This window comes from Triticum aestivum, chromosome 6B, assembly GCF_018294505.1.
Source record: "Triticum aestivum cultivar Chinese Spring chromosome 6B, IWGSC CS RefSeq v2.1, whole genome shotgun sequence".
NCBI lineage: Eukaryota > Viridiplantae > Streptophyta > Magnoliopsida > Poales > Poaceae > Triticum > Triticum aestivum.
In genome coordinates this window covers 166,855,273-166,882,985 of record NC_057810.1, presented here as the reverse complement: position 1 = coordinate 166,882,985, position 27,713 = coordinate 166,855,273, and positions in this window count along the sequence as shown.

The following is a 27,713-nucleotide window of genomic DNA, read 5'->3' as shown; positions in this document are numbered from 1 at the left end:
TTTGAACTGTGGTTTGGAGAAACCTAAGTTGTCGTTTCTTAAAGGTTTGGGGCTGCGACGCTTATGTGAAAAAGTTTCAGGTTGATAAGCTCGAACCCAGCAGATAAAATGCATCTTCATAGGACACCCAAAACAGTTGGGTATACCTCCTAATTCAGATCCGAAAGCAATAGGGACTGTTTCTTGAATCGGGTCCTTTCTCGAGGAAAGGTTTGTCTCGAGAATTGAGTGGGAGGATAGCGGAGACTTGATGAGGTTATTGAACCGTCACTTCAACAAGTGTGTAGCAGGGCACAGGAAGTTGTTCCTGTGGCACCTACACCAATTGAAGTGGAAGCTTATGATAGTGATCATGAAGCTTCAGATCAAGTCACTACCGAACCTCGTAGGGCGACAAGGACGTGTACTGCTTCAGAGTGGTACGGTGATCCTGTCTTGAAGGTCATGTTGCTAAACAACAATGAACCTACGAGCTATGGAGAAGCGATGGTGGGCCCATATTCCGACAAATGGTTAGAAGCCATGAAATCCGAGATAGGATCCATGTATCATAACAAAGCATGGACTTTAGTGGACTTGCCCGATGATCGGCAAGCCATTGAGATAAATGGATCTTGATGATAGGATCCATGTATCATAACAATGTGCAAGTGGGAGACTGTTGGAAATATGCCCTAGAGGCAATAATAAATTGGTTATTATTATTATATTTCCTTGTTCATGATAATCGTTTATTATCCATGCTATAATTGTATTGATAGGAAACTCAGATACATGTGTGGATACATAGACAACACCATGTCTCTAGTAAGCCTCTAGTTGACTAGCTCGTTGATCAATAGATGGTTACGGTTTCCTGACCATGGACATTGGATGTCATTGATAACGGGATCACATCATTGGGAGAATGATGTGATGGACAAGACCCAATCCTAAGCCTAGCATAGAGATCGTGTAGTTCATATGCTAAAGCTTTTCTAATGTCAAGTATCTTTTCCTTAGACCATGAGATTGTGCAACTCCCGGATACCGTAGGAATGCTTTGGGTGTACCAAACGTCACAACGTAACTGGGTGGCTATATAGGTGCACTACAGGTATCTCCGAAAGTGTCTGTTGGGTTGGCATGAATCGAGACTGGGATTTGTCACTCCGTGTGACGGAGAGGTATCTCTGGGCCCACTCAGTAGGACATCATCATAATGTGCACAATGTGACCAAGGGGTTGATCACGGGATGATGTGTTACGGAACGAGTAAAGAGACTTGCCAGTAACGAGATTGAACAAGGTATCGGTATACCGACGATCGAATCTCGGGCAAGTACTATACCGCTAGACAAAGGGAATTGTATACGTGATTGATTGAGTCCTTGACATCGTGGTTCATCCGATGAGATCATCGTGGAACATGTGGGAGCCAACATGGGTATCCAGATCCCGCTGTTGGTTATTGACCGAAGAACGTCTCGGTCATGTCTGCATGGTTCCCGAACCCGTAGGGTCTACACACTTAAGGTTCGATGATGCTAGGGTTATAAAGGAAGTTTGTATGTGGTTACCGAATGTTGTTCGGAGTCCCGGATGAGATCCTGGACGCCACGAGGAGTTCCGAAATGGTCCGGAGGTAAAGATTTATATATGGAAAGTTGTTGTTCGGGTTCCGGAAAATGTTCGGGTTTTTTCGGTATTGTACCGGGAAGCTTCCAGAAGGTTCCGGAGGATTCTGGAGGGGTCCGAAGGTCCGGAAATTGTTCCACCACGTCCAATACAGTAGCATGGGCTGTAGGGGGGCGCCCTAGCCTTAATGGGCAGGGGCACCAGCCCCCCAAGGCCCATGCGCATGGGAAGGGGAAAACCCTAAGGGGGAGGGCCTCCACTTGACTTGGGAGGCACTCCTCCCCCCCTTGGCCGCCGCCCCCTCCTCAGATTGGATCTGAGGGGGCCGGCCCCCCTCTCCCTTGCCCCTATATATGTGGGGGGTGGGAGGGCAGCCGGACCACATGTTCTGGCGCAGCCCTCCCCCTCTCCCAAGTACTCCTCCTCTCCCGCGGTGCTTGGCGAAGCCCTGCAGGATTGCCACGCTCCTCCATCACCACCACGCCGTTGTGCTGCTGCTGGATGGAGTCTTCCTCAACCTCTCCCTCTTTCCTTGCTATATCAAGGCATGTGAGACGTCACCGGGCTGTACGTGTGTTTAACGCGGAGGTGCCGTCCGTTCGGCACTAGGATCTCCGGTGATTTGGATCACGACGAGTACGACTCCTTCAACCCCGTTCTCTTGAATGCTTTCGCTTAGCGATCTACAAGGGTATGTAGATGCACTCTCCTTCCCCTCGTTGCTGGTTTCTCCATAGATAGATCTTGGTGACACGTAGGAAAATTTTGAATTTCTGCTACGTTCCCCAACAATGACTATATACTGCACCGGCACGGAGGGGGACGCAACTTCATTGACTTACTGCAACTGCCTTTGGGTGAATGACACGTGGGCCCAATGGGTGGCTGGCCAACCTATCATACAGCCAACGGCAGGTGCAGTAGAGGGCCGAGGAGTAGTACGAAATCCTACGCACCTACGCACGCTAACCAAGGGCAAGAGTGATCACTCGAATCGCAAGATCAAATGACTAGAAGCTAAGCTAGACCCATGGAGGCGATGAGCGCGAGCATCAGCCGGCTGTGCCAGATGGTCTTCGATGCCGGCCTGCGGCCTGGCACCGAGGAACGTCTCCAGGTATTGCTTGAGGCTGCCAGGGTGAGGGGCCGCTTGGACGATAACTTCGTCTCCTTGTTCGACGAGGTCCTCGTCGGTTTCCTCGACAAGTTCACCATCGTCAAGAAGCTCGTGGACGACTTTGACGTGCACCTCCAGTCGACGTGCCTAGGCTCTGCGATGCCCGCCACCCTCAACGGCCACTATGGTGACAACCTCTTCGACGCACTGGTGGCCCTGCGACTGCCCGCCGTCGCGCCGAAGAATGTCCACCTCAAGGCCGTGCTCGCCGCGCAGCGCCTGGCGCAGCAAGACACCATCGACATAATCACCCACGTCTACGCGGAAATCGTCCACAAGGACTTGCAAGAGGAGGACGATAGGATGTTGGCCTTCTTGGACCGCAGGGCAACCTTGGACGGCATTGTTCAGAAGCACGTTGAGCTCACCGCCAATGCCGCTGCTCCTCACATGTCGGTTGGTGACCCGGTGCACTAGGGCGTGAGGATGTCGTTGATGGATCCATATGTATTTTTATGTTTCCCTCAAATCCATGTAGTAGTATATGGTACTACTAGTAATTATCTTACCTTTCGCATCAACTTCATAATTTTTGTACGTACTCCATGCATGAACGGCGCTAGAACCAAACTTTTCATTACTCTAGGCAAAATCGTTATTTTCTATCTATTGGTCGCGCCATGGAGCAGAACCAAATTTTACAAGTTATGAGTTCAAAAGGAAAAGGCTACCGTGTTTGTGTCGCACCCCCACATGGTTGGTCCGGCACGCCGCTCAAGGGGGAATGCCTGCGGTGTTGCATTTTCACTTACAAGTGGGACCGCAGTTGAGCAAACCGACTATCGGCAAACCCCCACCCCGCCCACCGCACGATGGCTGAGAAAACAGGAGGGAGAAGAGATGGCTGTAGCACAAACTCGAAGAAAATTGGTGTCGGATGGGACTCGTGTGGGTGGCATGTGCTGTACTGCTAGACGTGAATGCTAGTTATGGCCCATGCCACCCCACTATATCGAGCCTATATCAAGGTGCTGGTTACGTAGAACAAATTTCCTGGAGTCCGTGCTCAGCCCGCCTCTATCTCTCTTCTCAGCCAACCAGTAGACGCGCGGAGCCCATCGTCTGTTTGCTCACATGCAGTCCCACATGTCAGTGAAAACGCAAGAGGACCCACTGAACTTGCACATCTTTCACCTCGACGTGCTGGTGATGAAAAACAAATCCAATAAAGATCTTCGGTGGCCGCTTTAGGAGTTACTCAAGAGTAGTAAGATTCTATTTACTATTTAACCCAAGATGCACATCACGTGGCTTCAACTACCACTCTATTTTCTTGCATGACACGACCTGTATGCTGGATGTCGCACGTGTCGGCAAAAGGAGGAAGAACCCTACCAAATGTTTGGTTGTGCTCTCGGATTAGACTAGTTGTGCTAACTTAAAAAATTTATTGTGTACTCCCTCCATTCCAAAATACTTGACATCCATTTGTCCAAAAATGGATGTACCTATATACTAAAACATGTCTAGATACATCTATATTTTGACAAATAGAAGGCATGTATTGTGGAACGGAGGGAGTAGAATGGATGCAATTTTTGGTATTGGGAAGAAGAGTACATCGATATATTGATAGAGTGCAATTTAGTAGATGTTCTAGCACTTTTAGCTAGCATAGAGGCTAGAGATGAGACTAGTGCACCTGTTGATACTCCTACTAGAATAGAGGCTAGACATGAGACTAGGATGCGAGGAAGCAACGTCTACTTCTTTACACTCGAAGAATAAAGAAGCACACAAGATCGAGCCTCCACAGATCAACAATGAATGCATCGAGAAGGCACTAATCCAACTTACAGGAGCAGTTATGGAAGTTGGATATCTTCTAAAATGTATTCTTGTGGTTCTTGTTTTCTTTGGTCTTGCTTTTCTAGTCAAAATTATCGTTGGAGTTCGTGCAAAACGGAGGTCCCTTTGGGGTCGTGCATTGGAGTTGGCCTTACAAGTGGGACCGCAGTTGAGGAAACCGACTATCGGCAAACCCCCACCTCGCCCTCCGCGTGATGGCTGAAGTTAGAGAAACGACGAGGTTGAAGAGATTGCTCTAGCACGAACTCCAAGAAATATGGTGTCAGATGGATGTCGTGCTGGTGGCATGTGCCGTACTCCTGGACGTGAATGCTTGTTCTGGCCCATGCCACCCTACTACTCCTACTACTTATATAGTACTAGTATCAAGGATTCAAGGTGCTGGTTACGTACAACGAACACATTAACATAATGCTACAGTAAAAACACCCGCCCGACACGCGAAGCATGTGAAGCTAGTACAAATAGTGTACTACTATTGTTGATTGGCCTCATCTGATAACCTGTTGCAATGCACGTACAATTATGTATTCGGAAAATGTTTTTTTGCCTCGTCGCACCACTCACTCAGAGAAGCGACTCGAAAGCCATTCATAAATTTAGTAAGTTTATCACAGGCATATCATTTTATTACATACAACAGGTCATCAACCCAGATCGACAACGAGGATACATTATAAATACTAAAGTTTTCATCACACAACAAATAACAAGCAATGAAATGAACTTCAACTCAACCAATCCTCGGCATTGGAAACACTTGCTTTGAACCACAAGTGATTCTCTGGGACGGGCCATCCATTGTCAATCTCGAGACCAATGCAGGACTGATCATCCAGGCCGAAGCGGCCTACTATATCAATACCAGCTGGGTAGGGAACCACCCAAATGTCTGAGGTATAGATACAGTTGCTTCTCATAAATGGTACTAGTAATGTTGTGTCAACATCAATTGGATCACCTTTCACCATCATTGGATAGTTTTATCCAAGGAAGAGCGAGTTTTCTCCAAGACTATCAATTTTGTACCAGGGAGAAGGTGTTAGAGCTAGCACACTAGTATCCATCCCGAATACCATGAAAGGGGTGTTGGAATAGGTCCGGAGAGTGCGACCATGGGAGACTACACCTGCTTCCTTAGTAGTAACATCATCAGTGGGTTGTATACACACAAGAAGAGGTGATCCATCGGAATTAGTTGCCAGGCGCCACAGAGTATATGGGCGTTGCTCATCCTCATGCTCGTGATCATCACCATCGTCATCTCCCCCTTGGTTATAAATTTTTTCAAGTATAGGTGGTGGAATGTTCATAGGACCTTGGAAACACAAGAGGAAGGTTAATTAGTAAAGGGAAACTTGCTAACCCGCATGCATGTGGATGAAACAATTATAATTACGGTGGAAGACAAACGTACCGAAAGTACGAGGATACCATGCAAAAATAGTGCCATGAGTGGTGGAAGCAAACACAAGGCCCTCGTATTGAATTGCATCACAATACTCATCCATGTACAGAAACTGATTTTTGAGCAATATCCATCCAGTCAAACCACAAAGGACGGCAACAAGCTTGTCGAAGATAGCAACAACTTCATAGTTCTTGTAATTCCAAGAGCAGTTGGGAACTCGACAAATTGCTATCTTCCATAGAAGACAGTCAACATGATCATATTTGAACATGCGTACAATACCGGTGTGCTCAACCTCTGGGCAATCCGCAGAGATTTTTGGAAGTGGAACCCGTTGACGAGTGTACACATTCACAAGTTCCCACTGGCAGTTGGACCCAATATAAACAACCCAATCTCCATTTGCGCTTGCCCAGGCCTTGCCCTCAAGTGATGGCATCTTAACATCATACGTATCATTATCAAACGGCATCAACTTGCACAAGGCGAGGCCTTCGTCGTCCCCGCGGCAGTCATCAGGGTCACGACAAAGAAGATAGGGGAGATCAAACCGCTCCTTGACCTTGGGTTCCTTGTAATGATGTTATTAGTTGAGTCGAGAATGGTCTTGAACGAACCTGCCATGCTAGCCGAGGTGATGACGTCGGACCGATCAATGAGTTCCTCCACCACGTCATCTTTCAGATCGGGGCAAGAATAACGGGGTCGTTTCCGGCCTGTTCCCTCCATGGAGAAGACGATCGAACAATGGCAGAAGAAAGGGTGAAGGGCTGAAGGAAAATGGAGGAGGGAGAGGAAGAGCGTGCGACAACAGTTCCAAATCGAGAGGGGAAGGCGAAGAGTCGGTGGACGGTTGCCAGTTTTCCACGGTACACGAAGAGGCGCCCCGGCCTACACGTCCGTTCGAAAATACTAGTAGAAAAGGACTTGCTGTCATCTCACTGATATGTTGGAACGGGACCTCATGTCAATGAAATATAGTGTGTAATTTCTCGTGCAAAATGCGATCTGGCCGCGTTGGCCCGAGGTGCCGCAATAGTTATTGACCTTTATTTTTTTAATGGCATGCCGTTCAGTTTTGAAGCACGACTAACTGATACTGTATGTAGAGAAAATATAAACTACTCTACCACTACTCCACCTCCGGTGCTAGTAGTATAAAAAAGATATATAGGCTGGAGCTTCAGCGCTTTCTTGCTAAGGGCTGCCCACTTGCTTCTCACACTATCACCATCTCTCCAGATCTAAAAAATACGGCCTCTCTCTCCCTCCTCACCGGTGGTCACAGATCCGCCAGGGAAGAAAAGGACATGCAGCATTGATGCACTCGTCGTCGGCGAGCGAGGTCACGCACTGATGGCAAGGCCGTCCTCTCAGACCTAGCGCCCACGCGGGATGGCCTTCATCCCCAAGCTCGCTGCCGTAGTGTGTGCGGAGGACGACGACCACGAGCGAAGCCACTTCCCGCCAACCCTCAGGTACGCTACCTCTTTTCGAACCATACCCTTATTCTATTGCTCCATCAGCCACGTCGTTGCATGTGGATCTTTTTCCACTCCACCATCTTCCCAATTTGCTATCCTCTGCTCTGCTGGCCACGTAGACGAAAACCTTAATTTGCACTATTAAAGGAAACCCTACTTCATGCAGACTAATCCATGTCTGGGTTTAATAAGGAATGGAAGGGAGACTGTACTGTCCAAGAGAGTAGGCATCGAACCCGCATCTAGGTTGAGAAGGGGAAAATCAGTAGCTAAGGAATGAGTCTCATGTCTCTTGGTTGAAGAAGGGTAGAAAGGCATGACAACACAATAGAGAATGACCAGGTCGATCGGTTTGTTGTCCTCACATAGGAAAAAGGTGGCTAAAGAGAACAAAAATGGGACATAACACACATATGCTACCTGGATATTTGTTGCTCTAGGCAACCATACCTCCCTCACCACTCTGCGTCCGTGGAGGTACATCGTACTGGTGCGCCCACTATCCGAATGGGCCTCCCATGCTCTTATTGCCACTTTTTTGCTGTTAGTATAATGCCAGCAGTCGAGTCAAGCAATGCTACTGCTAAAGTGATGCCACATTTAACCAATGCCACACTCAGTCTAATGCCACCGATAAATTTAAGCAATGCCATTTAATGTCACTGGATTATTTTAGGGTTATCTGTTGATTGTGGATGTATTAAAGATTTTTCAGCTAAGGCATTCTAATGTTGTTGCACAACCAGTATACCAACGATGAAACTTGTTACTACCTTCAGATTTTTGCACTGTTAATGCTTATAGACTACATACCTCACTTTCACGAGATAAGTTAATTTTTTTGTACAGTGTCACCCAAATGCCAAGGCACGGATGTCATTTTATTTTGGTTAAACTGCACAAAAAATTATAAAGACAAGAGGAAAGGTCAAGAGTGGGCACCTCCTCCTCCGGCTGTTCTCTTGATTCGTTCGATCAAGTTTTTATGTTTGATCGATTATCAAGATTGGGATAGCAATTTTTTAGGTCCCCACGAGTTCAAAATGATATTTACCTTGGAGGTACATGGTTTGCAATTTTTTTTATACTATCATTAGTTAACAATGCTAGTTACCTTCAGACTTTTGTATTTGGTTTAATGCTCATGCACAACTAGTATACCAATGCTAAAACTTGTTACCTTTACATTTTGTATTGTTAATTCTTATAGAAATCTTCCAGTGCTAGAGTTCATTGAAATCTGTTCAGTAAAACCATTGTACTGTACCCTGTAATAAAGTAACTACTCTACTGTTGCACTAGCCACTGGATTAGTGTATATTTGTAGTATTCGAATGGTGTTGGATTAGCGTATGGACATAAATAAAGTGTGGCAAGCTTTCCTAGATATGTGATCAAGAAAACTACTACCTGTTTTTCTAAATACTAGACGTTTGGGTACTTTAAATTGAACCGCGAAAACGTCTTATATTAAGGAACATAGGGTGTAGAATTCACTCAAATTATCCCGGTAAAGCTAGTCACACCTTTGTTAAAATTAATGTTCATTATGTTATCGGAGGAGGTCTGTATGTTTGTCTCTAATGCCTTTCGACTACATACCTGACATCCTGATGTAATGTTAAGTCATTTCCTTTTGTACAGTGTCACTAAATTGTCAAGGCGGTGATGGCATTTTATTTTAGTTGAACTGCACAAAATATGCTTGAAAAAGAGGAAAGGCCAGGAGTCGATCATTCTTTCAAAAAGAACTACATATGCCTTTCTAACATCAGCCGTTCTTGCCTTATTTATTCCTTCAAACAGGTGGTTAGAAACAGTCTTGCTACCTTTTCCATTAATAAATTGGAATGCTTATATTTGTGAGTCTATGCTTCATCTAGTGTCGTTTTTACAGTAATCACACTTTCAATATCTATGCAAACAGGGATGCTCGATTTTAGTGGAACTGCACAAAAAGTCCAACTGGTTCAACATTAGGAGCATGTTTTCTTCCAAACCTTTATATCCAATTGGTGGAACTATGAGCTGTTCATTATGAAGGTACATGGTTTGCTACTATCTTTCTACTCTTTGTGTACTGTCATTAGATAGTAATACTAGTGGTTTGCATGTGAATTTATTGGTAGGGTGGACCTACATTGGAGGTGCAGGACATGATTCAATGATTGGATGCTCAATTTCGGTTGTATCGATTTCACCTCTTCTGTCACTGTGAACATGGATATCCTTGGTCTGATGAAGAATAGGTGCTATTATTCTGCTCTGAACCAGCAAATCAATTCAGTATGAAATTGTCCAGGGCAAAACATAACTGTATCAAATTGTCCAGTGCAGAACATGATAGATGCTAAGCGGAAGAGACATGTTGAAACCAAAAATATAAGGTGTGGTATATGTTTACTAGCTGCTTGATATTTGTACAGACAGATATGTCTACCCGTTGCTATTTGGCAAACAAACAAAGTGACCGCAATTTTTGTTGAACTGCACAAGAGAATAGTATAGTCACTGCATGCAGTGCCATTTGAAAATAGACGCAGGAAGATTGGATAGTCACTTCATGGACTGCAGAAAAGTAGTACTGTACTATTTATTGGCCAACACTAGGTGATTCATTGCTTTGGTCTGATTATACAATGGGCATCATTTTGCCTAAGTTAAAGTTTATATTCCGAAAATAGTCTTGCGGTGTGATCGAGAGAAGACCAAATCATATTGCAGTGGATGTTCCTCCATCATGTGTGGTTCATTCTCATAGTTCCAGCTGTTGGTGAAACCACTTACGTTTGCAAGAGGAATTGTAGACTTCACAAACAAATTTGTCTTTCAGTCTGTACTGAATGTTGGCCAAGAGAAGCATCCATGTTAGTAGGAAGAACATATGTTTTTTCTAGATCTTTGCTTTTGGAGCTACATATTTGTATATGATATGTGAATCATTGAGATGCATTAACATGTTGATCTTATGTATGGGAATCATACCAGTTGGTTTTAGTTGCGACGCAAGATCCGAAGTGGATGATCTTTGCTTTTGGAGCTACATATTTGTATATGATCTGTGAATCATTGAGATGCATTAATAGTTACTTATTTCTGTTCGCTCGGTGTTTACAATTTAGTGATCGATAAATAGCTAGCCTACTAATGCGCTCCTGGAAGTTTTATTTGCGACGCAAGATCCGAAGTGGCAGTTTTTTGAATAAAAATGCCTACCTCTGAAGAAACTGACAAGCTACACTATCCTACCTACTCGATCCTACACGGATAAATAGCGGATCACACACGTACTACCTCCTTTCCTGTTTGTAGGGCTCAATTCAAGAAACGACCTACTCGATCCTACACGAATAAATAGGGGATCACACACGTACTAGTACCTCCTTTCCGGTTTGCAGGGCTTAATTCAAACCTCTCACCAACCAAGGTACTCCCTCCGTCTGGGTTTATTAGTCCCGTGAGCAAAGCAGCAAGACCAAGGCATGGCAATAATTAACGGCATGCAGAAGTTTAAGCCTAATTAATTCCAGCGATTTAAGTGGCTGCATGTGTGCCCTCAGCTGCGGCTCGTTGCATGCTGCTCCGCGTACTGGCTGCGAGCGATTCTGACTGCCTGCATGCAGCCGACCATAATTAAGGCAACTAACTGATGCGAAAAAAGATGCGCTTTAATTGTTGCAGGCTTTTTAAATCTGCGATTTGAGTGCACTCGTTTGATCGTCATGCCAGCGTGCGACCCAGACGGGATGGGGAGGCATAGTCATAATTTCAATTTCTCTAGTTTTCCACGGCAAGCTGGCGCGCTAAGCCATGCCTCCTTATGCATTGAATTTCGATGACCATCGCGCTACCTTCTGCCTATAAGTACTGTTTCCCAGCCTTCTTCAGTGGCACCGTGACCCAACTCGCCATATCCTCATAAGCCCCCACCGGCCCGACGTCGCTCGCCACGTCCGCCATGCCCCCGCCCATCCGCAGTAGGCGAGGCCGGATGCGGTCACCGCTAGAACTAGTGTTCGGTTTTTCACCAGAAGGCAGACGGAGGGAGGAGGCATTCTATCCGTCTTTAGATGGCAATGCGGAGATCGAGGACTTGTTGGAGCATGACCGCATGGCGGAGGAGGAGCGTATCACCGATTTGCGCCCTTCGTGGGACATGGAGCAGCAGCGCACCGACGCTCTGAGTCGCGAGCAGAGCGCCCGCAACTAGGCCGACTACATGGAGGCCGGCGCCCGGCAAATAGCCCTGGAGGCTGTCGGGCACGCACGTGTTTGCGACGCCGATCTTTACTACCAGTTCGTCAAGTAGGTTTCCCGCTTGGAAGCCGAAGCTTTGGTGGACCACGCCGGCATGGAAAGGGCCAACACGCGCGAGCAACGCGCCCTATCGCACCTCTGGCAAGTCCGAGGCGAGGTGCAGGACACCGGTGCCGGCGTTTAGCGTGTACCACAGATGGCGACCGACATCATCTAGTTAGCTAAGAGTAAGTTAGTACTTGTACGCTACTAGAGTATTAGTGGGAGTAGATAGTTAACTTGGCTATGATGGTTGTCAACGTGAAAGTTCAGTACTCTATATGTGGATCAGACCAGTTACTTTGCTCTGAATGTTGAACTTTCCATTTCAACGTATGGAATGGGATGTTATTTTTTTAAATGGGTTGTATTGTCCTCCACGGGTTTAGAGGCTGACTTGTGGGCCTACCAAGTTGACGCGTACACAATCAGGAGATGATTGAACATGGAGAGGATGACACCAGGGACCCCGCAGCTCGCCCATTTATTTTTGTTTTGGGTTAATTTGATAAATGCCACTCCAAATCTGGTGTTTCCGAGAATTGCCACTGCAATTTCCAAACTTTGAAAAATGCCATTTCTAGTGGCATTTTTAGAAGTCTGGAGTGGCGTTTTTCAAAGTTTGCAAACTGCAGTGGCATTTTTCAAAGTTTGCAAAAATTGCAGTGGCATTTTTCAAAGTTTGGAAATTGCAGTGGCATTTTTATGAATTGCCATAATTGGAGTGGCATTTATCTAATATGTTTTTGAGACAAAAGCAGGGTGTCAACTGGGCTGTGCAGGACACTCTGGCCTGTCTAGACAACCTTTTCTTTTATGTTTACCACAGACCAACCCAGTAGTGTTTTTTCTTTCTGAAAATGGCTAGACCAGTTTTTTTGTGATTTGTCAAGTAAGTCGCTTTGTCAGCCCTATTGGGCTGCAAATCTTTCAAGACGAGGAGAGCTTCATTCGGCTGGCCGAGAAAATGGCCTATCAGTAATGAGAAATGGGCTGTACATTTTTAAAACACATCAAACCGACAATTAGTTTCAAATGTCTTTTTTTCATTTTGAGATTTTAAATTGCATAGATTTTTATGTATGGACAATTTATTGGATTTCATATTGATATACATTTATTTTTAAAATCAGTCTGAATGTGACTCGAAATTTAGGGATTAAAAACAGTTCAGACCGCATCGACATATGCAAAATTTCGTATAATTTTTTAACCGTGGCCACAATATGGGCTGTAATGCTAGCAAAAAGAATATGGGCTCCAAAAAACCCAATAGAATTAGCAAATGGGCTGTAAATTATTAGAAATAATGGCAGATGGCCTGTATGATATTTTCCACAGATTTGAGGCTTTCCTAAAAAAGGTTGACGCATAAGCAGTGACTGTTTGATGTCCATCCAACTGCCGTCATGCTTCTTCAATCTCTACTCTTCTTGCTCCAGCCGCTCAAACAAGCGCTGGTGGGACTGCCTGCTCCCTCCTCCCCATGACCGCTGTGCTGCCGCGCAGGCCTCATCGCCCTACCGTACTCCCATTGATGGCCTAGCCATCCCTCTATTCACCCACACGTGCTGTTATTCTCCGGTGACGGCAGACGAACTAGTAAACCCTCATACAGTCGTACTCCCCTCTGCGTGGGAAACAACTGCCGAGTCTTCCCTGGCTCGGTGTCGTTCCCTTCCTAGGCCTCGCCGTCGTCCACCGCCCTGGTGCTCTCGGCGTGGCGTGGTCAACGTGGTCAACGACCGACATGCATCTGAAGTGGACTGTACATGGAGAGGCTGATAGCTGGGTCCACGGCCGCATGCAAGGAAATGCCTCCTTATTACGCACAAAATAATGATTCCTCCACCTGACATCTGGGACCCACTGAAAGGGCCTCTGTATTTGGTGAAAAAAACGTTACCGCCGTTGACAGCTCGGACCGACCAACTATATCTTTCCACGCAAGGAAGTGCCTCCTTATTACGCACAAAAAAATTAATACTCCCCTGCTAGCTGGTACCCAGTATAGTGGGCCTACTAAGTTGACAGGGACGGAGGGCTTTGTCAACTTAGTCAATATGCACGATTCTAGCTCGAGTGACCGTACGATGTCCATCCAATGGCCGTAGTGCTTCTTCAACCTCTGGTCTTCTTGCTCCAGCCACCCAAAGCAGTGCCGGTCATGCCGCCTGCTCCTGACTCCTGTGGCCGGCTGTGCTGCCGTGAAGGCCTCACCGCCCCCATACTACTCCCACCAGTGGCCAGGCCATCCGTCCACTCCACTCACCCACACCCCCTATTATTCTGCGGCGATGGCAGCGCAGCCGAACCTGTGAACCCTCGTACTCCTCTCTGTGTGGGCATCCACTGCCGCGTCTTCCCCGGCTCCGCGTCGTCCCCTTCCTAGGCCTCACCATCGTCCACCGCCGTGGTGCTCTCGGCGTGGCATGGTAAATGTGGTCAACAACCGACTTCCATCCGAAGAGTACTGTACGTGGAGAGGCTGACAGCCGGGTCCACGGCAGCCGCAAGGAAGTGCCTCCTTATTACGCGGAAAATAATTATTCCTCCACCTGACAGCAGGGACCCACCGGGCGGGCCACTAGTATTTCATGAAAAAAACATTTCCCCCTGACTGCTGGGACCCATCGGACGGGCCACCGTATTTCGTGAAAAAAACGTTCCCCCCCTGACTGCTGGGACCCACCAGTTGGGCCACCGTATTTCACGAAAAAAATGTTCCCCCCGCTGTCAGCTCGGACCCACCAGAAGTGCCTCCTTATTACGCACAAAAAAATGAATACCCCCTGCTAGCTGGGACCCACCTTGGTGGGGGGCTGACTTGTTGGCCTACTAAGTTGACTGGGACGGAGGCCTTTGTCAACTTTAGTCAATATGAACGATTCTAGCTCCAGTTATCATACGATGTCCATCCAACAGCCGAAGTGCTTCTTCAACCTCTGGTCTTCTTGCTCTAGTCGCCCAAAGCAGCGCCGGTCGTGCCGCATGCTCCTGCCTCCCGTGGCCCGCTGTGATGCTGCGGAGGCCTCACCACCTCCTACTACTCCCACCGCTGGCCAGGCCATCCCTCTACTCACCCACACCCCCTATTATTCTATAGCGATGGCAGCCTCACACCGCAGCTGGACCAGTGAACCCTCGTACTCCTCTCCACATGGGCATCCACTGCCATGTCTTCCCCGGCTCCGCGTCGTCCCCTTCCTAGGCCTCACCGTCGTCCACCGCCATGGTGCTCTCGGTGCGGCGTGGTCAATGTGGTCAACGACCGACTTCCATCGGAAGAGTACTGTATGTGGAGAGGCTGAAAGCTGGGTCCACGGCAGCCGCAAGGAAGTGCCTCCTTATTACGCCAAAATAATTATTCCTCCACCTGACAGCGGGGACCCACCGGACGGGCCACCGTATTTCACGAAAAAATGTTTCCCCCCTGACTGCTGGGACCCACCAGCTACATCTTCGCACGCAAGGAAGTGCGTCCGGGCAAAAAAATGATTCGCCCCCCTGACTGCTGGGACCCACCAGCTACATCTTCGCACGCAAGGAAGTGCCTGACAGTCGGGACCCACCTGGTCGAAGCATACGTAGTGTTGTCATTCTGGTCGTGAACGTGTACGTACATATATACTGGTCGATATAGAGGCGTGCACGTGTCGTAGTAGAGGCGCGCACGTAGCATGTACACGCACATACAACAGCCAGGGTGCAAGAAAGAAAATATGAACACGTACGTACATACGCGCGGGGTCTCGAACGCCTACTCGCGCATACGTACGGCCAGGGCTCGTGTACATGGCTGGGTTGGAACGGAACGTGTCGTCGTGTTCATCGGGAGGGCTTGGATGGAACAGGCGATGGGAACAAGGCCTGGTGTACCGTAGAACAGAGGAAACAGCCGACCGACCACGTTCAAAACATGATCCTATTCATCGGGAGGGGTCTGGCGTACCGCAAAACAGAGGAAACGGACCTCCCACGGTCGAAACGGGGGTCCTGTTGATCGGGAGGGGTGTGGCGTACCGCAAAACGGATAAAACGGACTTGTGTTGGAGCGCTACGGTCAAAACGGGGGTCCTATTCATTGGGAGGGGTGTGGCGTACCGCAAAACGGGACTCCAAGAGATACTGTTCATCTCCACCGTCGACCTCCTCCAGCCTCCATGAGCTATTGCTCATCCACTGTCGACCTCCTCCAGCCTCCACCTGCGACTGTTCATCCACGGGCTCCTGTTCATCGAGCCTCCACCGTGCGCTACTCCACCGGCTACTGTTCAACCACCCCTCTCCACGGGCTCCTGTTCAACCACCCCTCCACGGGCCACTGTTCATCCACCACTCCATCGTCTACAGTTCATCCAGCCCTACACAGGGTTGTCCTATTCATCCAGCCTCCACAGGGTCCTATTCATCCAGCCCCAACCGTCTCGATCGATAGGGGTCCTGTTCATCCAGAGGCAACGCCACTGGGTCCTATTCATCCACCCCCATTGCTCACTGTTCATCCACCCCCCCGCAACGCTCAATGTTCATCCAGAGGCAACATCGATCGGCTTCAGTTAGCAGCAGTAGCGAAGGAATCGCTCAATCGGGTTTAGTTAATAGCCATCGATTGATCGCTCGGGTTCAGTAACGCGTAGCCTACAGTACAATCGCTCGGGTTTAGTTAGAGCCCAACGCGTCGCTCGGGTTCAGTTAGAGCCAACGCCTCGCACACACGCGCGTACGTGTATGAGAGAAACGCGCATCGCTCGGCCCCCGATCACCCACCGTAACCGGGAACTCCCCGAAATTTTCCTCGCCCTCGCTTCTACCATGTTTTTTTCCATCATGACGGCCCAAAGAATGTCATGCAGCTGCGTCTCCGGCCCGCCCAGGACGAAAAGCCCATTTTCTGTCAAGATTTTTTGTCATAGAAGTAGGAGCCCACCACATCTATGATGATACCGGGTTTTGTCACAATTATCGTCATAGAAGTGTCATAAGTATGACAGAATTTTTTTTCGTTCGGCCCAAAATGTCATGGATGTGTCTTTTTTTGTAGTGTTATCTAGGTTAGAAAATGTTCTTGATGACCCACTACCTATTGATGATAGCTTTCCTGATGAACAATTAGCTGTCATAAATGCTTCTCGTACTACTCCATGGTATGCTGATTATGGTAATTACATTGTTGCTAAATTTATACCACCTAGTTTCACATACCAGCAAAAGATTTTTTTTATGATTTAAGACATTACTTTTGGGATGACCCACACATTTATAAAGAAGGAGTAGATGGTGTTATTAGACGTTGTGTACCTGAGCATGAAGAGGAACAGATCCTATGCAAGTGTCACTCCAATGCTTATGGAGGACACCACGCTGGAGATAGAACTACACATAAGGTATTGCAATCCGGTTTTTATTGGCCTACTCTTTTCAAAGATGCCCGTAAGTTTGTCTTGTCTTGTGATGAATGTCAAAGAATTGGTAATATTAGTAGATGTCAAGAAATGCCTATGAACTATTCACTTGTTATTGAACCATTTGATGTTTGGGGCTTTGATTTGGGACCTTTTCCTTCCTCTAATGGATATACACATATTTTAGTTGCTGTTGATTACGTTACTATGTGGGTAGAAGCTATTCCAACTAGTAGTGCTGATCATAACACCTCTATTAAGATGCTTAAAGAAGTTATTTTTCCGAGGTTTGGAGTCCCTAGATATTTAATGACTGATGATGGTTCACATTTTATTCATGGTGCTTTTTGTAAAATGCTTGCTAAGTATGATGTTAATCATAGAATTGCTTTGCCATACCACCCTCAGTCTAGTGGTCAAGTAGAATTGAGTAATAGAGAGATTAAATTGATTTTGCAAAAGACCGTTAATAGATCTAGAATGAATTTGTCCAAGAAACTTGATGATGCATTATGGGCCTATAGAACTGCATATAAAAATCCTATGGGCATGTCTCCGTATAAAATGGTTTATGGAAAAGCATGTCACTTACCTCTCAAACTAGAACATAAGGCATATTGGGATATTAAAGAGCTCAATTATGATTTCAAACTTGCCAGTGAGAAGAGGTTTTTTGACATTAGCTCACCCGATGAATGGAGAACCCAAGCCTATGAGAATGCCAAATTGTTTAAAGAAAAAGTTAAAAGATGGCATGACAAAGGGATACAAAAGCATGACTTTAACGTGCGTGATTATGTTTTGTTATAGAACTCTAATTTAAGATTTTTTGCAGGAAAAATTCTCTCTAAATGGGAAGGTCCTTACATTATCGAGGAGGTCTATCGTTCCGGTGCCATAAAAATCAACAACGCCGAAGGCACAAATCCGAAGGTGGTGAACTGTCAAAGAATCAAACATTATATCCTAGGTAATCCCATAAATGTTGAAACCAATGTTATTGACACTGTAACCCCAGAGGAGTACATAAGGGACACTTTCCAGAATGTTTCAAACTTCGAAAAGGAATTGGTATGTGGTACGGTAAGTAAACCGACTCCAAAACTGCTCAATAGCAATTTTTCTCCATTTTAGAATATTTAAAAAATTAGGAAAATAAGAAGTAGTCCTAAGGAGACACGAGGCATCCACGAGGGTGGAGGGCGCGCCCTACCCCCCTGGGCGCGCCCCCTGCCTCGTGGACACCTTGTGTGCCCTCCGGACTTTGTTTTCTTGCACGATACTTCTTTTGGTCGGTAAAAATTCATTATATAATCTCCCGAAGGTTTTGACCACCGTACCACGACGAAACCCTCTACCTTTGTTTTGAGCTGTTTTTGTAGCAGATTTAGAGCAAGATGTCTTCTCAAGAGTCAGTCGGGGAGAGTCGGGTATCTCATTCGAAACGGGGGCCAAGAGCAAACAGCAATGCTGACTATTTTGGGCCATCAACGGAGGAAGAGATGGAGGCCGACTTGAAAAGGATAGATGCCATGGAGGAGTATCAAGAAGTTACCTCTTGTCTCCAAGCCAGATTCATGATGGAGGAACTTCAGACCTCAACAATTCCAAATTTGGTCATCCCTCCCAATGCTAGATTTCTTTCTTATGAAAATATGAAAAAGAGTGCTACTTGTTCTCCCGTAGCTATGCAACATCCATGGGTGAAAGGAGCTTTAGCCATCACGGGTAAACTCCATAAGGAAATAATGGATATTAAGCAGCAAGTCAATAAGCTCGAGAAAGAGAATCATATCCTAAGGGGAATTATCGCCAAGAATATCACATCACCACCTCCGAAGAAAGAGAGGTAAATAGATGGGTATGGGCACTCCCGTTGGCAACTGCCAAGCTTGGGGGAGGTGCCTTGGTATCATATCACCATCACACTTCTATCTTTACCATTTTTTAGTTTGATCCTTTTGGTTATATCTTGATCTAGTAGAATAAATCTTTAGTATGATCTAGCTTTGAGTTTGGTTTTGATCTCTATCTATGTAATCGAGTCCATGAGTTATATATAATAAACATTAGTTTTGAGTTGAGGGCTTTTACTATCTTGCTATGATCTTGAGGGAATAAAAGAAAGAAAGAAAACAAAAGAAGAAATAAAAAGATCATATTGATCTTATGGAGAGTAATGACTTCACATATAAAGAGTATGATTAATAAAAGTTGTTGAGAGTTGACAAACATAGTTTTGGTCATTGTTGCAATGAATAGGAAGTAATAAAGAAAGAGAGGTTTTCACATATAAATACACTATCTTGGACATCTTTTATGATTGTGAGCACTCATTAAAATATGACATGCTAAAAAGTTGATGTTGGACAAGTAAGACAACATAATGAGTTATGTTTCCTTATATCCGAATAAGTTATATTATCATGGATCATCCAACATGTTGAGCTTGCCTTTCCCCCTCATGCTAGCCAAATCTTTTGCACCAAGTAGAGATACTACTTGTGCTTCCAAACATCCCTAAACCCAGTTTTTCCATGAGAGTCCACCATACCTACCTATGGATTGAGTAAGATCCTTCAAGTAAGTTGTCATCGGTGCAAGCAATAAAAAATGCTCTCTAAATATGTATGATCTATTAGTGTCAAGAAAATAAGCTTTATACGAGCTTGTGATATGGAAGAAATAAAAGCGACGGACTACATAATAAAGGTCCTTATAACAAGTGGCAATATAAAGTGACGTTCTTCTGCATTAAGATTTTGTGCATCCAACCATAAAATCACATGACAACCTATGCTTACCTCTGCGAAGGGCCTATCTTTTATTTTTACCTTCTACCTTCATAATGGTGATCTTCACCTTTCCTTTTTACACTTTATCCTTTGGCGAGCACTATGTGTTGGAAAGATCCTGATATATATATCTACTTGGATGTAGGTTTCGATAAATTACTATTGTTGAAATTACCCTTGAGGTAAAAGGTTGGGAGGCGAAACTATAAGCCCCTATCTTTCTCTGTGTCCAATTGAAACTTCATACCCATAATTATTGCGTGAGTGTTAGGAATTGTGAAAGACAAAATGATAGTTGAGTATGTGGACTTGCTGAAAAGCTCTTATATTGACTCTTTCCGATGTTATGTGCAATTGCTTCAATGACTGATTTTATAGTTTGCTAGTTTTCAATGAAGTTTCTGATTCATACTTTACATTGTGAAAAGATTGTTACTTTAGCATAAGAAATCATATGACAATATATATGTTGCTGTTCGAAGAATGATCATGATACCCTCATGTTCGTATTTTATTTTATCGACACCTCTATCTCTAAACATGTGGACTTATTTTTAGATATCGGCTTTCGCTTGAGGACAAGCAAGGTCTAAGCTTGGGGGAGTCGATACGTCCATTTTGTATCATGCTTTTATATCAATATTTATTGCATTATGGGTTGTTACTACACATTATGTTACAATACTTATGCCTTTTATCTCTTATTTTATAAGGTTTACATGAAGAGGGAGAATGCCGGCAACTGGAATTCTGGGCTGGAAAAGGAGCAAATATTAGAGACCTATTCTGCACAACTCCAAAAGTCCTGAAACTCCACGAAAGTCAGTTTTGGAATATAATAAAATATTGGGCGAAGAAAGCACCAGAGGGGGCCACCCACCAGCCACGAGGGTGGAGGGCATGCCCTACCCCCCTGGGCGCGCCCCCTGCCTCGTGGGCCACCTGTAGGCCCCCGATGCTCATCTTATGCTATATGGTGTCTTTTGACCTGGAAAAAATCATAAGAAAGCTTTCGGGACGAAGCACCGCCGTCTCGAGGCGGAACCTGGGCGGAACTAATCTAGGGCTCCGGCGGAGCTGTTCTGCCGGGGAAACATCCCTCCGAGAGCGGGAAATCATCGCCATCGTCATCACCGTCCATCCTTTCATCGAGAAGGGGTCAATCTCCATCAACATCTTCACCAACACCATCTCCTCTCAAACCCTAGTTCATCTCTTGTATCCAATCTTTGTCTCAAAACCTCAGATTGGTACATGTGGGTTGCTAGTAGTGTTGATTACTCCTTGTAGTTGATGCTAGTTGGTTTATTCGATGGAAAATCATATGTTCAGACCCTTTATGCATATTAATACCACTCTAATTATGAACATGAATATGATTTGTGAGTAGTTACATTTGTTCCTGAGGACATGGGAGAACTCTTGTTATAAGTAATCATGTGAATTTGGTATTCGTTCGATATTTTGACGAGATGTATGTTGTCTTTCCTCTAGTGGTCTTATGTGAACGTCGAGTACATGGCACTTCACCATTGTTTGGGCCTAGGGGAAGGCATTGGGAAGTAATAAGTAGATGATGCACTACAAAAAAATACACTTCCGTGATGATACGTGTTTGTCACAGTAGGTCGCGTTTTTTGTCATGCATGTACATCCATGACAAATTTATGACAGAATCAAGATAGTCATACCTGTGCTGTCGTAGAAGTGTTCCATGACATTACCAAAATTATCATCACGGAGGTATCCACTTCCATGACGATAAATCGCACGTCACAGAAGTGCTTTCGTCAAGGGTGACCGACACGTGGCATCCACCGTAAGGGAATGCCGTTAAGCTATCGAGTCGGATTTTGGATCCGATAACCCGTTAACAGCCATGACCAATGCTAATTTTCCTCATGTAAAATTCTCATTGGCTGACGGATCCACATGTCAGCTCCGCGTTGGCATAGGTGTCACTCATCCAACGGTCGAGATGGGCCTATGATATGTTGACACGTGGACCGTCCCAAAAGTGGCCCACAAAGTTTAAATGGGCTGGCCCAACCGAAGGCCCATAAGATTTAGCGGACCATAATGGGCCGGCCCAGCTAAAGGCCCACAAAATTTAGCGGACCATAATGGGCCGGCCTAGCTAAAGGCCCACAAGATTTTGCGGACCACAATGGGCCAGCCCAGCTAAAGGCCCACAAGATTCTGCAGACCATAATGGGCCGTCCCAGCTAAAGTCCCAACATTCTCTGTCAAATTGGACCGTCAACGGCTTGGTCTAAACTTGTCATCAATGCGGCCCACGGTCACTTCGGGCCCGTTAACAGTCCGCTAAGTAATTGGGCCGAATTACGACCCTGTGTATTTCCGGCCTGTGAAAGGTCCGGCTTCATTTGGGCCCATTTATAGGCCATCAAAACTTTCAGCCCATAAACGACCGTGAAGGATTTGGGTCATATTCGGCCATGTCTGTCATTCGGCCTGTTAGAGGCCCACTATAGATTTGGGCCACTTTCGGCCTGTTGTCATTTTCGGCCTGTTAACGCCGGACGTAAACCATGGGCCATATGTGGCCCAACTTCATATCGGGCCCATTAACGACCCATATAAAAATGATGATAATCTAGCCCAACCGAAGTTCCGGTCTGTTAAAGGCTCGTGTATTAGGTCGACGCATTTACGGCGCGTCCGAATTTCGGCCTGTCAAATATCCGCATCGTAAATGGGCCACCATTTCGGCTTGCTAAGTCCAGTGGATTATTTGGCACAATCAGGGCCCAATCTCACTTTCGGTCTATTAAAGGCCCATGTTTTTTATGGGCTCGAGATATTTACACCTGTAAACGGCCTATTTTTACTGAGGGCCCAAATTATGTTTAGGCCTGTTAAAGGCCCACTATGGACACAGGCCTACCAGAAAAATTTGAAAGCTTATGCTAATTTAAGCCCAGCTATTTTTAGTGGGCTACATGCCAATTTCGGCCCGTAATCGTTTTTAGCCCAATTGGAATGGGCTCGACGAATGTTGGCATGTCGGGCTCCTACGAACCTTTTGGCCGAATACATTACTAAGATAAACCTACACTATACAAAAATAGCGTCGTAATTACTGTAGCCTATGGCAGCATCATAAATGTTGTATCACAACAAAATAAATTCCAATCATACAACAAAAGACCTGTTGGCATAAAGTTTACAATCCTTCCAGATAAAAGCACCATCAGATGTATAGAAGCACAGATCATTTGACCTGAGTGCTAATGTTTCAGGCTGTAGAATCTGATGGAGCAGCACGATCTCCACCTTTTTTCCGCCATTGCTCTTCAACAATGAAGCGAATGTCTGATAGTCTGGTTTCAAAACCATTCATATCTTGACGACATTTCTCAACCACTATTCTTGTTTCCGAAACAACGTCCATTAGGGATTGGACTTGTGTCTGGAGCACAGATATATCACTCTGTCTAGCAGGAAGATTTTGTTAAGTAGGCGATTTGGACGAGGTTACCTTGACAACCAACCTAGAATTACATAGGAAGGTGCTTTTTGCACTGTTAGTGGAGAGATACTGATGCACTGCAGCAAGAGGTGACATTGTGCCTATAGTAGCCTCGTCACCTTCAGACGGTTGTGGCTGTTCAATCATTTGTTCCATAGCTTCCTGAAAGTTTGAACTTGTAGATTAGTGTACCAGATAAGTTACTAATGAGATAAAGACAAACAAAGTAGGTTAAACGTTTATACATAACTTATTTTGGTGAACTATTCTAATACATTAGCATGTATTGTAGTGCCAACTACATAATAAAATCACTTTCGGAACATATGTCCATGTAGCATGCCTACTGTATTGTCTATTTCCTCACATTCGTTGACATCTAAGGATAAAGAGACATGGTTTAAAGTAGGATGAACATAGTATGACATCATTCATATCATGGGCAAACAGATATAAAACAAACAGGCTATTTTATCATTGTGTGCGCACGTGAACATAACAACTAGATTACAGATCAAGACCAAAAGAATATCCTTCATCTCTTTTAAACCATGTAAGGTGACATGATACGTTAAGACAACTGTGTATAAAAGTGAACAGAGTAGCTGACATTGGCTACAAACCAAGTAGTTAAATGAACACATCACAGTACCAATTAGTTCAAGGTAGGAGGAGTAAACTTACAACAGCGACTTGAGCTAGTGTGCTCATGCCCTTCATCTTGTTGGTGTGGGAATCCTTGAAGATTTGCACTGCATTCGGTTCAGGTTCTTTTTGGTCCGCACGGGCTTTCCTCTGTATTTGGAACAAGTCAATATAGATACGATAATATGGCACAAAAAAAGATAGCTACGAGATCCTGTTGTCTGTTGGAATTTCAGTTTAGAACGGTTGGTTTTGTTCTTCAAACAGTTAACCTAGAAGAAGATACACTTGTAAGGCACATACATAAATCCAAGTTTAATATGTGGTCTGATCAAATACATATAGCCTACCTGATACTTTGGATCAGACCAGTGTTTAACGAGGGCTGTCCAGTCTTCATCTATAATATATTCCACTGGAGATGTTTGGGCGATTTCATTGTTAGCCTTGCCTTCAAAGTGAGATTTTCTAAGGTGGTACCGATACTGTCGTAGAGCAGACTGAAAAACATGAGTGCATGCTTGTTTAGTTGCATCATCTTTCGGATCCAACTTGAACCTCATCTGTTGAAAAAAGAATGTGAGTCTTATTAGGAGGAAGCTAGAAAGTATGGGACAGAGCAAGACAATATTACTAATTGCGATGAATAACATTACTTACAGATAAATGGTCAAGGAAGGTGTTAAACTGGGTATTGTCTTTCTCATTCCTGTACTGGATCCATGTTGGGAGGGTACGCGCATGACACCTAACGGCAACGGCTGCCTCTGATACTAACTTGGCTGACTCTGTAGCATCACGTGGCCTTTTTAAACCTGCCTCAAAATGGATCTCCATTCTTCCTCCTTTAGATTTTGTTAATCTGTCAAGCATTATCCCTGATGTCTGTTTCCGCTTGCGCCGTGGTGCTAGTTCAACAACGAATATGGAAAGTGTTAGTGTACATCAAACTGTGAGAGTACATATAAAGGAGCATGCAACTGCAACTTGACTCGGTCAGGTACCGTCTTGGTGTTGATGCTCATGAGGTTCATCTGATCTTGCCAAGTCCTGTTGTGTCAGCAGTGCTTCGGAAGAAGTGTTAGGTGTGAAGGCAGCTTGGGAACTGGCCAGTTCCGGAGCAAACGAACGAGTAACTGGTTGATATGCTGGTACAGTTGAAGCGGATGCTGCAGCTGGTGGAGCAGGTGATACTGTGTTTGTAGATTTAGCCGGTGGACTTGGACCTTCTACTGCACTATAAGTACCAGCAGAATCTCAATGGCAAAACCTTTTCCGTTTCACCCGACGAGTAACAACACTCCCTACTATATTATTTTCCTTGCTCTTTTTTGACTTTGCCATGTCAAGCTGTACCCACAACACAAAAGAATAAAATCACTCTTCAGAACTCATTGATGCATGATACAGACAAGCAATACTTTGATGTAAGACAACCGTATGAGGATGGAATATGTAAGAAAAACAGGACGACAAGACATATTCACAGCTACAATGTGCAAACTAAGCAGAAGGATTTTCAAGAAAATAGAAGTAATGCAAGCTAGACACCATATGAAAGATGCAACCAGTATTACTCTGCCAAGTTAAAAGTGTCTTGTCATAAGTGGCAATTCGAAAAATTAGAAGCAGTACAACGTAGAAATCAATGCAAGATGCAACCACTATCAAACTGCCATGTTAAAAGCGTCCAATCATGAGTTACTGATGCGGGGTACACAACAGTAGTACTTTGATGTAAGAACATGGTATGATAGATAGATGCAGTGTATTCTAGACACAGAAAGCCATGTCATATGCACATGTATAACATATAAACTCAGCAGGTGCAATTTAATCAAAATAGAAGAAATACAGGCTAGAAAACATATGCAACATGAAACCAATTATCACACTGTCAACTTAGAGCAAGCACCTGCGATGGTGGAGTGCGGGAGATGAACTCATCATGTAGACTTGGGACTTCAACTTCATTAGCAGTAGCAGTGGCAAATCTAGAGAGTCTCTGTTTGCGTCGGTGCGGAGTACCACCAACATCCCCTAACTTACTCTTTTCCTTCCTATTTTCTGATATTGCCTTATGAAGTCAAAACCACAAGAAGATGAATAAAATTAGCTCTGCATAACTGGTTGATGCATGATACAGACGAACACTACTTTGATGTAAGGCAAGCGCAGGATAGGAGGATGGAATATATACAAAAAAAGACAGCGTTTCATATTCACACGTACGATAGGAGGATGGAATATGTATGAAAAACAGTAAGCAGAAGGCATTTCAACAAAATTAGAAGAAATGAAAGCTAGGCACCATATGAACATGCAACCAATATCACTCTATCAGGTAAAAAGTGTCTCATCGTAAGTGCCATTTCTAGAAATTAGAAGCAGTACAAGCTAGAAGACAATGCAAGATGCAACCTACATCACAGTCCCAAGTTAAATGTGTCTTATGGGTAAGTGATCATTGCAGGTATAAGTTGTAAGCTACGCAGATGCAATTCTACATAATCAGAAGCAATACAAACTAGACATCATACGGAAAATGCAACCACGTATAACAGTTCCAAGTAAGAGCAAGCACCTGTGATGGTGGAGTAGGGGAGATGTGCTCATCATGTACACGTATGTTCTAGAAATAGTAACACGTGTCATATTCACAGGCATTATGTGTAAAGTAAGCAGATGCAATTCAAGTTAGAAGCAATACAAGCTAGACATCATATGCAACATGCAACCACATATAATAGTGTCAAGTTAGAGAAAGCACCTGTGATGGTGGAGTAGGGGAGATGTACTCATCATCTACACAACTACATTGACTGTCTAGCCTTGTGTTGTCTTGCGAATCTTGTTGGGAGGATGGCGGAGTAGAATCTTTAGAGACCCCCTATTTGAGTTGCTCTGAAGGACCACCATCATCCACTCTTGGACTAATTTCCTTCAGCTGTAATGATTTTGCATTGTGAAGTCAAATCGATAAGAAAAAGGAATAAAATTCGCTCTTCAGAACTCATTCATGCATGATACTGACGAACACTACTCGGATGAAAGGCAAACACATGATGCGAGGATGGAATATGTATGAAAAACAGGATGGTGTGACATATTCACACCTATGATGCGGTAACTAGGCAGAAGGCATTTCAACAAATTAGAAGCACTGCAAGCTAGACACCATATGAAAGATGCAACCAATATCACTCTACCAAGTTCAAACTGTATGGCGTTTCAACAAATTAGAAGCAGTATATGCTAGAAATCATATGCAAGACAAAACCAATATCACAGTGGCGACTTAAAGGTGCCTTATCATAAGTGACTGATGCGGGATATGCAAGAATAGTAGTCTGATGTAGAAATAGGAACACATGTCATATTCACAGGCATTATGTGTAAAGTAAGTAGATGCAATTCAACAAAGTTAGAAGAAATACAAGCTAGACATCATACGCAACATGCAACCACATATAATATTGCCAAGTTAGAGCAAGCATCTGTGATGGTGGAGTAGGGGAGATGTGCTCATCATCTACACAGCTACGTTGACTATCTAGCCTTGCGTTGTCTTGCGAATCTTG